The sequence below is a fragment of the Callorhinus ursinus genome, unplaced genomic scaffold (assembly GCF_003265705.2).
Source record: "Callorhinus ursinus isolate GAN/ISIS: 27379988/994484 unplaced genomic scaffold, GSC_fseal_2.0 scaffold101, whole genome shotgun sequence".
Lineage (NCBI taxonomy): Eukaryota > Metazoa > Chordata > Mammalia > Carnivora > Otariidae > Callorhinus > Callorhinus ursinus.
Genome location: NW_027397163.1, coordinates 29,723 through 41,706, shown reverse-complemented (window position 1 = coordinate 41,706; position 11,984 = coordinate 29,723). Strand labels below are relative to the sequence as shown.

The following is an 11,984-nucleotide window of genomic DNA, read 5'->3' as shown; positions in this document are numbered from 1 at the left end:
TGAAGAGGGCGGCTGTGGGGCCAGGCAGTCCCAGCTCCTGCCTTGGCCTGGGCTCCTTTGTCGAGAGACTGCATAGGCAAACGGACGATGGCCAGAACATATACGAAGATAGAATTCTGACCCACAGCCGGCAGCAACATGCCCGGAGGCCAGCAGGACAGGAAGCCACACAATACCCCTGTAACAGTTGGTCCAAAATGGCCAGGATTTGACTAAAAACTGGCGACTTCCCTAATTTTTGTCCCTAGCTCTAATTTAAGACCAACAAGAGAAGGCCAAGTATGCTCCCCTAACTGATAGCATAGGACAAGGACTTCTAGTGAGCCTGTCTCCAGCTTCCCTGGGCACAGGCTCTTGTCAAGGCTCGAGTGCAGCCTTCCGTGTTTTCTACTGTAGGCTTTCCCCCACCTCCATCTGCCTTTGAGTTTCTGCCACAATAGTCTCGTCTGTTCTCTCTCTCTCTCTCTCTCTCTTTTTAAGATTTATTTCTATTTATTTATTTTAGAAAGAGAGACAGAGAGAGCACAAGTTGGAGGAGGAAGAGGACAGACTCCACACTGAGCATGGAACCCCATGTGGGGCTCTGTCCCATGATACTGAGATCATGACCTGAGCGGAAATCAAGAGTCGGCCGCTTAACCAGCTGAGTCACCCAGGAGCCCCGTCATGGCTGTTCTCACTTATTTCCACATTGTGTAATCTCAGGCAAGCTCTGTAGCCACTTTTTGGGGCCTCAGTATCTGCCTCTGCAAAACAGGACTGATCATAGTGTTAGTGCTCTCTGGGTATCTACAGTGGTGCTGTCGTGAGGGAGGGCAGCTTCCCTGAGAGGACTCCTGGGGCACGTTTTGAGAACTAGGTAAGTTCATACACACAGAATTCTTAGCCTAGCACATTCAAAGTGTTCATTAAACATTATCTAACACTGATAAGTGAAGCTGTTGGTGTGAATGGCGTTTCTCCAGACAGGAAGGGGCTGGAGAAAATACAGGCACAGCTCACTTTAGGGTGCTCTGCAGATACTATGGGTTTTCTACAGATAGAAGTTTTGTGACAACCTTGCATCCAGCAACTCTATCAGTGCTGGTTTTCAAACAACTTTGGCTCACTTCATGTCTCTGGGTCACATTTGGGTAATTACCCCAACATTTCAAGCTTTATCATCATTATTACATTTGTGATGGTAATCTGTGATCAGTGATCTTTGATGTGACTATCGTCATTGTTTGGGGGCACCACAAACCACACCCACATAAGATGGCAAACTTAATCAAGAAATGTGTGTGTTCTCACACATACCGACCATTCCCCATCTCTCTCCCTCTCCGCAGGCCTCCCTGTTCCCTGAGACACAGCGGTATTGCGATGAGGCCAGTTAATGCCGCTCCAGTGGCCTGCAAGTGTCCAAGTGAAAGGAAGAGTTGCATGTCTCTCCCTCTAAATCAAGAGCTAGAAGTGACTAAGCTTAGGGAGGAAGGCATGTCGAAGGCCAACACAGGCCCAAGGCTAGGTCTGTCGTGCCAAAGAGCCCAGCTATAAATGCGAAGGAGAAGTTTGTGAAGGATATTGAAAGAGCTCATCCAGAGCAAGGCCCTGACTCCCTTCAATTCTGTGAAGGCCGAGAGAGGCGTGGAGGCTGCAGACCAGTTTGAAGCTAGCCGAGGTGGTTCAGGAGGTGGAAGGAAAGAAGCCATCTCCATGAGAGTGCAAGGTGAAGCAGCCAAAGCTGATATAGAAGCTGCCGCAAGTTACCCAGAGCTAGCTAAGGTAATCCGTGAAGGTGGCTACACTAAACACAGATTTCCAGTGCAGACAAAACAGCCTCCCACTGGCAGAGGATGCCATGTAGGACTCTCATCAGTAGAGAGAAGTCAATGCCTGGCTTCAAAGCCTCAGAGGACAGGCTGACTCCTGTTAGGGGCTAAGGCAGCTGTTGGCTTCAAGCTGGAGCCCGTGCTCAGTGACCATTCTGAGAATCCTAGGGCCCTTGAGAATGACGCTAAATCTCCTCTGCCTGGGCTCCATAAATGCAACAGCAAAGCCTGGATGACAGCACATTGCTTTACAACATGGTTACTGAATATTTTGAGCCACTCTTGAGACCTACTGCTCAGAAAAAAAAAAAAAAATCCTTTCAAAATACTACTGCTCACTGACAATGCACCTGGTCACCCAGGAGCTCTGATGGGGATGTTCAACGAGATTAATGTGTTCGGACCTGTAACACAACACCCATCCTGCAGCCCATGGATCAGGGAGTCATTTCAACTTCCAAGTCTTAGCATAACAAAATACATTTTGTAAGGCTGTAGCTGCCTTAGGCAGTGATTCCTCTGATGGATCTGGGCAAAGTCAACTGAAAACCTTCTGGAAGAGATTCAGCATTCTAGATGCCATTAAGAGCACTTGTGATTTGGGGCGCCTGGGTGGCTCAGTCGGTTAAGCACTCTTGATCTCAGCTCAGGTCTGGATGTCAGGGTGGTGAGTTCAAGCTCTGCTTTGGGCTCTATGCCTGTGGGGCCTACTTTAAAAAAAAAAAGAACATTTGTAAATCATGGGAAGAGCTCAAAATATCCACATTAACAGGCGTTTGGAAGAAGTGGATTCCAACCCTCATGGATGACTTTGAGGGGTTCAGGACTTCAGGGGCGGAAGTCACTACAGATATGGTGGAAATAGCAAGAGAACCTGGATTAGATGTGGAGCCTGAAGAAGGGACTGAATTGCTGCAGGCTCATGATCAAACTTGAACAGAAGAGGAGCTACTTCTGAAGGAGCAAAGAGAGTGGTTTCCTGAGTTGCAGTCTACTCCTGGTGAAGATGCTGTGCAGATTGTTGAAATGACAACAGAGGATTTAGAATATCACATAAACTTGGTAAAGCAGTGGCAAGGTTTGAGACTCCAATTTTGGAAGCAGTTACAGAAAGCAGTTTACTCTAGGTAAAATGCTATCACACAGCGTCACCTGCCACAGAGAAGTTGTGACAGGAAGAGTCAATCGATGCGGCAAACTTCACCGTTGTCTTATTTTAAGAAGTTGCCCCAGTCCCCAGTCCCTGTATCTTCAGCACCCACCACCCTGACCACTCAGCAGCCACCAACATGGAGGCAAGACCCTCCAGAAGCAGAAAGATTATGACTTGCTGAAAGCTCAGATGATGATTAGCATTTGTTAGCAATAAAGTATTTTTTAAATTAAGGTGTGTACATTGTCTTTTTAGATATAATGGTATTGCACACTTAATAGACTACAATATCATGTAAGCATAACTTTTTTGTTTTGTTTTGTTTTTTTGAGAGAGAGATAGTGAGGGGAAGTTCAGAGGGAGAGGGAGAGAGAGTCCTAAACAGACTCCACACTAAGTACAGAGCCTGACGTGGCACTTGATCTCACAACCCTGAGATCATGACCTGAGCTGAAATCAAGAGTTAGCTGCTTAACTGACTGAGCCATCCAGGCACCCCAAGCACAACTTTTTTCTATCCATCCAGATGCTACGACTATGGCCATGACCTACCAAATCATGCTGCTAAGAGTAGGCATGTGTGCTGGGATGCTGTGTGACCCCTCTGCTGAGCCTCGATGGGCTTTGGGCTCATGTCATCACATCACCTGTGCAAGAGAGCTAGGTACCATTTAAAAAGCTGCCTACGTGCCACTGGTCCCAACAGAAACCTAATGACAAGAGACATGAGCATGTATGCAACAGGAACTATCCACGATGAGCTGGGTATGGTCCTTTCCACTCAGTCATAAGTTTGCAATCCACTGTTGAGTAAGTGGTAGGTTCAGAGGACAAAGATGGGGGTTACATGCAGACACCTACATACCTACCCTGTCACAATGATGCCTCTCTTCGGTGGTCATCAACAGCTTTGTGGCCTGGGTCGTGTCTGGGCAGGGTGATGTTTTGGAGTAGTGTTGTCCCACCACCACACCAGCGGGACTCTGAAAAATACCAGTGAGCAGATATTTTGGTAATGAACAGGATAATACACTTTTTGTGGAAACAGATTCAACTAGGTGTGAGGATGTACACAAACTCCTGGATAGTAGCTTCTGCCTCGCCTAAATGATCAGGGAACCCGAAGGAGCAGAATCAAGTGGGAGGAGACAGGGCTGTCCAGGACAGAGGCATGTGTAGGCATAGATGTATAGGAGTGGAGTACAAAGCACTTGGATCTTTGAATCAGATAGACATGTCCCCAAGATGTGTGCCTGGGTGGCTCAGTCGGTTAGGCATCTGCCTTCAGCTCAGGTCATGATCTCGGGTCCTGGGATTGAGTCCTGCATCGGGCTTCCTGCTCAGTGGGGAGCCTGCTTCTCCCTCTCCTTCTTCTGCTTCCCCTGCTTGTTCTCTCTCTCTCTCTCAAATAAATAAATAAAAACCTTTAAAAAAAAAAAGTCTGCAAGAGAGTTCCCTGTAGACATAGTCCTTAATGACCAAGGGGACTGGGTGGCTCATTGGGTAGATGTTAGCCAGCCTCTGTTCTTCCTTATCCCAGTGTTTACGCAGTGGGCCTATGGAGGAAGAAGCCATGATGGCAGAGAAGGAGGGTGCTCAGGAGTCTTGTAACATGAACTGCCTTTCATCGGGAGTGACCTAACTACAGACTCTTCTCAATGTCCATTGCTTCAGCAGTGGAGACCAACACTGAGTCCTCAGTATTGTATCATTCCTATGGGAGTAAATCAGACATGTAGTTGAAGATGATTTCATCCCCAGTGGAATGGACGTGGATGGAGCCTAACTAGTATATATGTGTGTGCACTGAGGCATAACATATATCCCCTTTAGGTGTGCAGTGTGATTAGCTTTGGCAAACGTACAACTCATTTAACAACCATCGCTACAAACAATACATAAAACATTGCCGTCGCTCCTAAAAATTCCATGGTGAGCTTTTCAGTCAACCTGATGGAAGTAAACAGCAACCAGCTTTCTTTCTCTAGGTAATAGACTTGCTTATTGTAGAATTCACAGAAATGAAACCATAAAGTATATGCTGTGCCATGTCTGCACTCTTTTGTGCAATATGTTTTTGAAAACTCATCCATTTTATTGATCTTTTTAAATTTCATTTATCTAATGATTATAGATGTTGAGCATTTTTTCATGTGTTCATTATTATTAATGTTTTCTTTAAGAAATGTCTGTTCAAATTGTTTTGCTCATGTGGGAGGGTTTTAGTATTATTTGTAAAAGTCCTTATTTATTCTACAAATAATCCTTTATCGGAGGGACACATACACACACACACTTCTCAGTCTTGGCTTGTTTTTTCCATTACTTAATGCTGTCTTTTGAAGAGAAAAATTTTTAATTTTATGAAGTCCAATAAATCTTTTTGTTGTTGTTTGTGCTTTTTGTACCTTGCTAAGAAATCTTTGTCTAATCCAAAGTTGTGAAGATCTTTAAATTGTTTTTTTTAAGATGTCTTATGGTTTTGACTTTTGCTATTAGGTCTATGATCATTTCATGTGAATTACCGTGTATGGTGAGGGTGTGAGGTAAAGGTCAAAGTTCATTTTTTTTCCAAATAGATATCTAGTTGTTCCAGGAACATTTGTTGAAAAGATCATCTTTTCCTCAAGGAAGTACTTTTGTCTCATTGTTAAAAGTCAGGGGCGCCTGGGTGGCTCAGTTGTTAAGTGTCTGCCTTCAGCTCAGGTCATGATCCCAGGGTCCTGGGATCGAGCCCCGCATTGGGCTCCCTGCCCCATGGGAAGCCTGCTTCTCCCTCTCCCACCACCCCCTGCTTGTGTTCCCTCTCTTGCTGTGTCTCTGATTCAAATAAATAAATAAAATCTTTAAAAAAAGTCAATCAATCATATATGTGTGGGTTTACCTCTGGCATCTCTATTGTTTATTTTTTCCACCTACCTATCCCTATGCAAATACCACACCATCCATTACATTTCTTCCTTCCACAGAAAGTCTTGGCATAAGATGTCCAGTTTTATTCCTTTTCAGAATTGTTGTGCTATTATTGTTCTTTTTATATTTCCACATATGTATTAGTATCAGCTTGTCAACTGCTAAAAGAGATAGTTGGGCTTAAAAAAAATTATTTAAGTAACTTCTACACCCAACATGGGGCTAGAATTCATGATACTGAAATCAAGAGTCACACACTCTTCTGACTGAGTCCGCCAGGTGCCCCAGCTAGTTGGGATTTTGATTTGGCTTGCTTACCAGTTTAGAGAGACCTGATATCTTGACAATATTGAATCTTTTTTTTTCTTTTTTAAAAAGTTTTTTATTTTGCTTCCAGTTAGTTAACGTACAGTGTAATATTAGTGTACAATATAGTGATTCAACACTTTCATACATCAACCAAGGGTCATCACGACAAGTGCAGTCCGTAATCCCCACCACCTATTTAACCCATCCCCCTACCCACCTCCCCACTGGTAACTATCAGTTCTCAACAGTTAAGAGTCTGTTTGTTGGTTTGTCTTCCTCTTTTTATTCCTTTGCTCCTTTGTTTTGTTTCTTAAATTCCACATATGAGTGAAATCATGTGGTATTTTTCTTTCTCTGGCAGACTTATTTTTTTTTTAAAGATTTTATTTATTTATTTATTTGACGGATAGAGTCACAGCGAGAGAGGGAACACAAGCAGGGGGAGTGGGAGAGGGAGAAGCAGGCTTCCTGCGGAGCAGGGAGCCCGATGAGGGGCTCCATCCCAGGACCCTGGGACCATGACCTGAGCCGAAGGCAGACACTTAATGACTGAGCCACCCAGGTGCCCCTCTGACCGACTTATTTTGCTTAACTCTAGCTCCATCCATGTTGTTGCAAATGGTAAGATTTCATTCTTCCTAATGACAATGTTGAGTCTTTTCTTTATGTTTGTTTATTTATTTATATTTTAAGTAGGCTCCATGCCCAACATGGGGCTTGAACTCACAACCCCGAGATCAACAGTCACACACTCCACCGACTGAGCCAGCCAGCCGCTCCCAATGTTGAGTCTTTCAATCAATGAATGTGGTATCTTTTTTTAGTTCTTTAATTTCTCTTAGCTAAGTATTATAGTTTTTAGTCTTCAGACCTTATACATCTATACTTATACTTATCCCTACATTTGTATAGTTTTTGGAGCTATTATAATAGTATTTTAATTTTGCTTTCCAATTGTTCCTCCTTAATTTATAAAATAAAGTTCAGTTGATATTTCTTCCCCTTCAATCTGTATGCTTTTTATTCCTTTCATTTGCTTTACTGTTAGGCAGTTCTGAATAGAAGTTGTGAGAGTATCATTGACTTGTTTCATACTGTAAAAGTGTTCAGTATGATGATATTAGCTAAAGGTTTTTCATAGATGCTCTTTATCTGATTAAGGAAGTTCCCTTCTATTCCCATATAGCTGAGCATTTTATCAAATTTTGTGCATGCACTTATATCATGATGTGTTTTTTCTTTGTTAGGCTATTAAAATGGTGGATTACAAATCAAAACCACATTGAGATACCACCTTACACCTGTTAGAATGGCAAAAATGGACAGGGAAAGAAACAACAAGTGTTGGAGAGATTGTGAAGAAAGGGGAACCCTCTTACACTGTTGGTGGGAATGCAAGTTGGTACAGCCACTTTGGAAAACAGTGTGGAGGTTCCTCAAAAAGTTAAAAATAGAGCTACCCTATGACCCAGCAACTGCACTCCTGGGTATTTACCCCAAAGACACAGATGTATGAAAAGAAGGGCCCTATGCACCCCAATGTTCATAGCAGCAATGTCTGCAATAGCCAAACGGTTTGAAGGAACTGAGATGCCCTGCAACAGATGAATGGATAAAGATGTGGTCCACGTATACAATGGAATATTATTCAGCCGTCAGAAAGGATGAATACCCAACTTTTACATCAACATGGATGGGACTGGAGGAGATTATGCTAAGTGAAATAAGTCAAGCAGAGAAAGTCAATTATCACATGGTTTCACTTATTTGTGGAACATAAGGAATAGCAAGGAGGACATTAGGAGAAGGAAGGGAAAAATGAAGGGGGGAGATCGGAGGGAGAGATGAACCATGAGAGACTATGGACTCTGAGAAACCAACTGAGGGCTCTAGAGGGGAGGTGGGAGGGGCGATGGGTTAGCCCGGTGATGGGTATTAAGGAGGGCATGTACTGCATGGAGCACAGGGTGTTATACGAAAACAATGGATCATGGATCATCACATCAAAAACTAATGATGTATTGTATGGTGACTAACATAACATAATAAAATTTAAAAAATAAATAAAAAAATAAAACGGTGGATTACCTTTATTGATTTTCAGATGGTGAACTAACCTGTCATCTGGGGATAACTCACACTTGGATATTGGTTTTTATTTACCAATATTTTGGTGAGGATTTTTGCATTTATGTTTTTGAAGGATATTGGTCTGCAGCTTTCTTTCCTGGTACTGTCTTTGTCTGATTTGAATTTGGAGTAATGCTTGCTCATAAAATTGTTGCAAAGTTTTCTTTTCTCTTCTACTTTCTGAAAAAGATTGTGTAGAATTGTGTTTTTTCACCAAATGTTCAGTGGTTTGTTCTAGTGAGAACATTGTCGCTGGGAGTTTTCTTTGTTGGAACGGTGTTTTAACTACAAATGCAATTTAATATTTTAAAGAATATTAAGGTTATTTCTTCTTGAATGAGTCTTGGTAGTTTGTGTCTTTCAGGAGTTGGTCCATTCAAGGGTGGACCTCGAGGCTATTATGCTAAGTGAAATAAGTCAGACTGAGAAAGACAAATACCATATGATTCCACTTATAAGCAGAATTTAAAAACAAACAAATGAAAAGCAGAATCAGACCTATAAATACAGAGAACAAATTGATGGTTGCCAGAGGGGAGCAGGGATAGGCAAAATGGGTAAAGGGGAATGGGAGATACTGGATTCCAGTTATGGAATGAGTAAGTCACAGGAATAAAAGGCACAGCATAGGACATATGGTCAATGATACTGTAATAGCGATGTGATGGGACAGGTGATAGCTACACTTTTGGTGAGCATAGCATAAGGTATAAACTTGTCAAATCACTAAGTTATACACCTAAAATTAATGTAATATTGTGTGTCAACTATACTAAAATAAAATGAGTTGGACCATTCAAGTTGCCAAATTTTGGGGCACAGAGTTTGTAGTGTTCTCTTAGGTCCTATTAATGTCAGTGTGGTTTGTAGTGATATTCTGTCATTCATTCCAGATGTTGGCAAGTTTGTCTTCCTTTTTTCCATGATTAGCCTCGCTAGGCATTGGCAACTTTTTTGGTCTTATTAAAGAATCAGCAGTGGGTTTCATTGATTTTTGTTATTGTTTTTCTGTTTTTGGTTTCATTGTTTTCTGCCCTTTATCATGCTCAGTTTGGGGTGAGTTGCTCTTTTTCTTGTGTCTTATGATGGAAGTGTAGGTGACTAGAAACTTTTTTTAATATGTTATTCATATTTATATGAATATGCTGCTCCAACTTTCCCCCAAGCACATGTTAGCTTCATCCCACAAAGTTTAGAATGCTGTTTTCATTTTCATTCAGTTTAAAATATTTTCCAATTTTCCTTGAGCTCCTCTTTGCCCCATGAATTATTGAGAAGTGTGTTGTTTAATTTCCAAATAGCTGAAGATGTTCCAGGTTATCTTTCTAGTAATAGATTTTAACTTTAATTCCATTAGGGTGTGAAAAGAAGCAATATAGGATATTAACTCTTTTGAATGTTAAGCTTTGTTTTGTTTTTAATTTTTTATTGTTATGTTAATCACCATACATTACATCATTGGTTTTTGATGTAGTGTTCCATGATTCATTGTTTGTGCATAACACCCAGTGCTCCACGCAGAATGTGCCCTCTTTAATACCCATCACCAGGCTAACCCAACCCTCCCACCCTCCTCCCCTCTAGAACCCTCGGTTTGTTTTTCAGAGTCCATCGTCTCTCCTGGTTCGTCTCCCCCTCTGACTTACTCCCCTTCATTCTTCCCCTCCTGCTATCTTCTTCTTTTTCTTTTTTCTTAACATATGTTGCATTATTTGTTTCAGAGGTACAGATCTGTGATTCAACAGTCTTGCACAATTCACAGCGCTCACCATAGCACATACCCTCCCCAATGTCTATCACCCAGCCACCCCATCCCTCCCTTAAGCTTTGTTTTGTAACCAAGGATATGAACTATGTTGGCCAACATTCCACGCTAGCTTGAAGAGACTGTGTTTTTTGCTGTTGATTGGGTGCTGCTCTGTGTGTGTCAATTAGGTTGAGTCAGTGGATAGCATAGTTAGGGTTTTCTATATCCTTGCTGATTTGCTATTTGCTCTATCAATTACCAAGAGAGGAGTGTCAAAGTCTGTGACCATAACTGTTGATTTGCCTATTTGTCCTTCCATTTCTGACAGTTTTTGCTTTATGTATTTTGAAGCTCTGTGGTTTTGTGCATACACATTTAGGATTACTGTTTTCTTGGTGAATTGACTCTTTTTCTTTTTTTAATCTCTGATAACTTTCTTATTCAAAAGCCTACTTGATCTGGTATCTTTTGCCATACTGTCTTGGACAGTATGGCCACTGTGGTAGATAGAAAGCTGCCACTTCCTCCTAATTCCCAAAGGTGTCCATGCCCTAATCCCTGAAACCTGTGAGAATGTTACCTTACAGGCCAAGAGGACTTTGTAAATGTGACTAAGTAGCTTGAGATGGGAACACTACCCTGATTATCTAGGTGAGCCCAGTGTATTCACAGGCTTCTTATTAGAGGGAGACCAAAGGGTGAGAGTCAATGGTAGGGGATGTAAGGACGGAATCAAGAGGCTGCAGTGATGGAAGGAAGGGGTCAGGAGCCATATGCTGCAGGCAGCCTCTGGAAGCTGAAAAGGCAAGGGAACAGATTCTCACTACAGAGTTACCAAAAGCAAGCAGCCCTGCTGACACTTCAGCGTTAGCCCAGTGATTTTGTATTTGTGACCCCCAGAACTGTAAGACAATAAATCTTTGTTGTTGAAAGTCACCAAGTTTACAATAATTTGTTACAGCAGCCATAGGCAATTAACACAGCCACTTTAGCTTTCTTTTGATTGATGTTTGCAGAATATATTTTTTATCTTTACCTCCTGTAGACTGCACATCGTTGGGTCTTGGTGGTGTTAATCCAGTCCTATGATCTCTGCTATTTAATTGTGATTTCCCCGTTTACATTTAATATAATTACTGATAAAGTTGATTTTAGGTTTATACCATCTTATTGTTTGCTTTCTGTTTGTCCCCCTCTTATTGTTTGTTCTTCAGTTTTCCCTCTCCTGCCTTCTTTTGCTTTTCGGAATATTTTTAAGTATTCCATTTTAATTTATTGGTGTCTTTTTTTTGAGGGGGGAGGGGCCAAAGGAGAGGGAGAGAGCATCTCAGGCAGGCTCCATGCCCAGTGTAGAGCCCAACACAGGGCTTGACCTCATGACCCTGAGATCATGACCTGAGCTGAAATCAAGAGTTGGATGCTTAACCAACTGAATTTCCCAGACTCCCCTATCTATTGGTGTTTTAACTATAACTCTTTATATGTTGTTTTTAAAATGGCTACTGTAGGTATTATACACGCCTAATTTCAGAGTCTACATAGAGTTAATATTTCACCTCTTTCAGAAAAAATAGAAGCCTTACAACTGTATAGGGCCTTTGCCCTCACTCCCTTATGTTGTAGGTGTCGTCTGCATTATATCTACATATATTCAAACCCCACCAGACCTTAACGGTTTTGCTTTCAACAGCCTTACATATTTTAATGAACGTAAGAGGAGAGACGTATGCTATTACATTTACTTAATTCCCTTTTTTGCTCTTCCCTTTTTCTTGAACTTCCCAGTTTCCCTCTAGAATTAATTCCTTTCTGTCTGAAGACTTACCTTATCATTTCTGGTAGAGCAGAGCTGCTGGCAACAAATTCTCCCCATGTTCCTTCCTCTAAGAATGACTTTATTTTGCTTCCATTCCTGAAC

The 11,984-nt window shown here is 41.9% G+C and overlaps 1 long non-coding RNA gene across 1 annotated transcript; it reads left to right on the top strand.

Annotated features, from left to right (window-relative positions):
- The first annotated feature begins 330 nt into the window (after nucleotides 1-330).
- LOC112806640 (uncharacterized) lies at nucleotides 331-3,200 on the top strand. The gene is made up of 2 exons (XR_003203908.2): nucleotides 331-859; nucleotides 1,332-3,200. It is a non-coding gene; the product is annotated as an uncharacterized lncRNA (long non-coding RNA).
- Nucleotides 3,201-11,984: the final 8,784 nt, after the last annotated feature.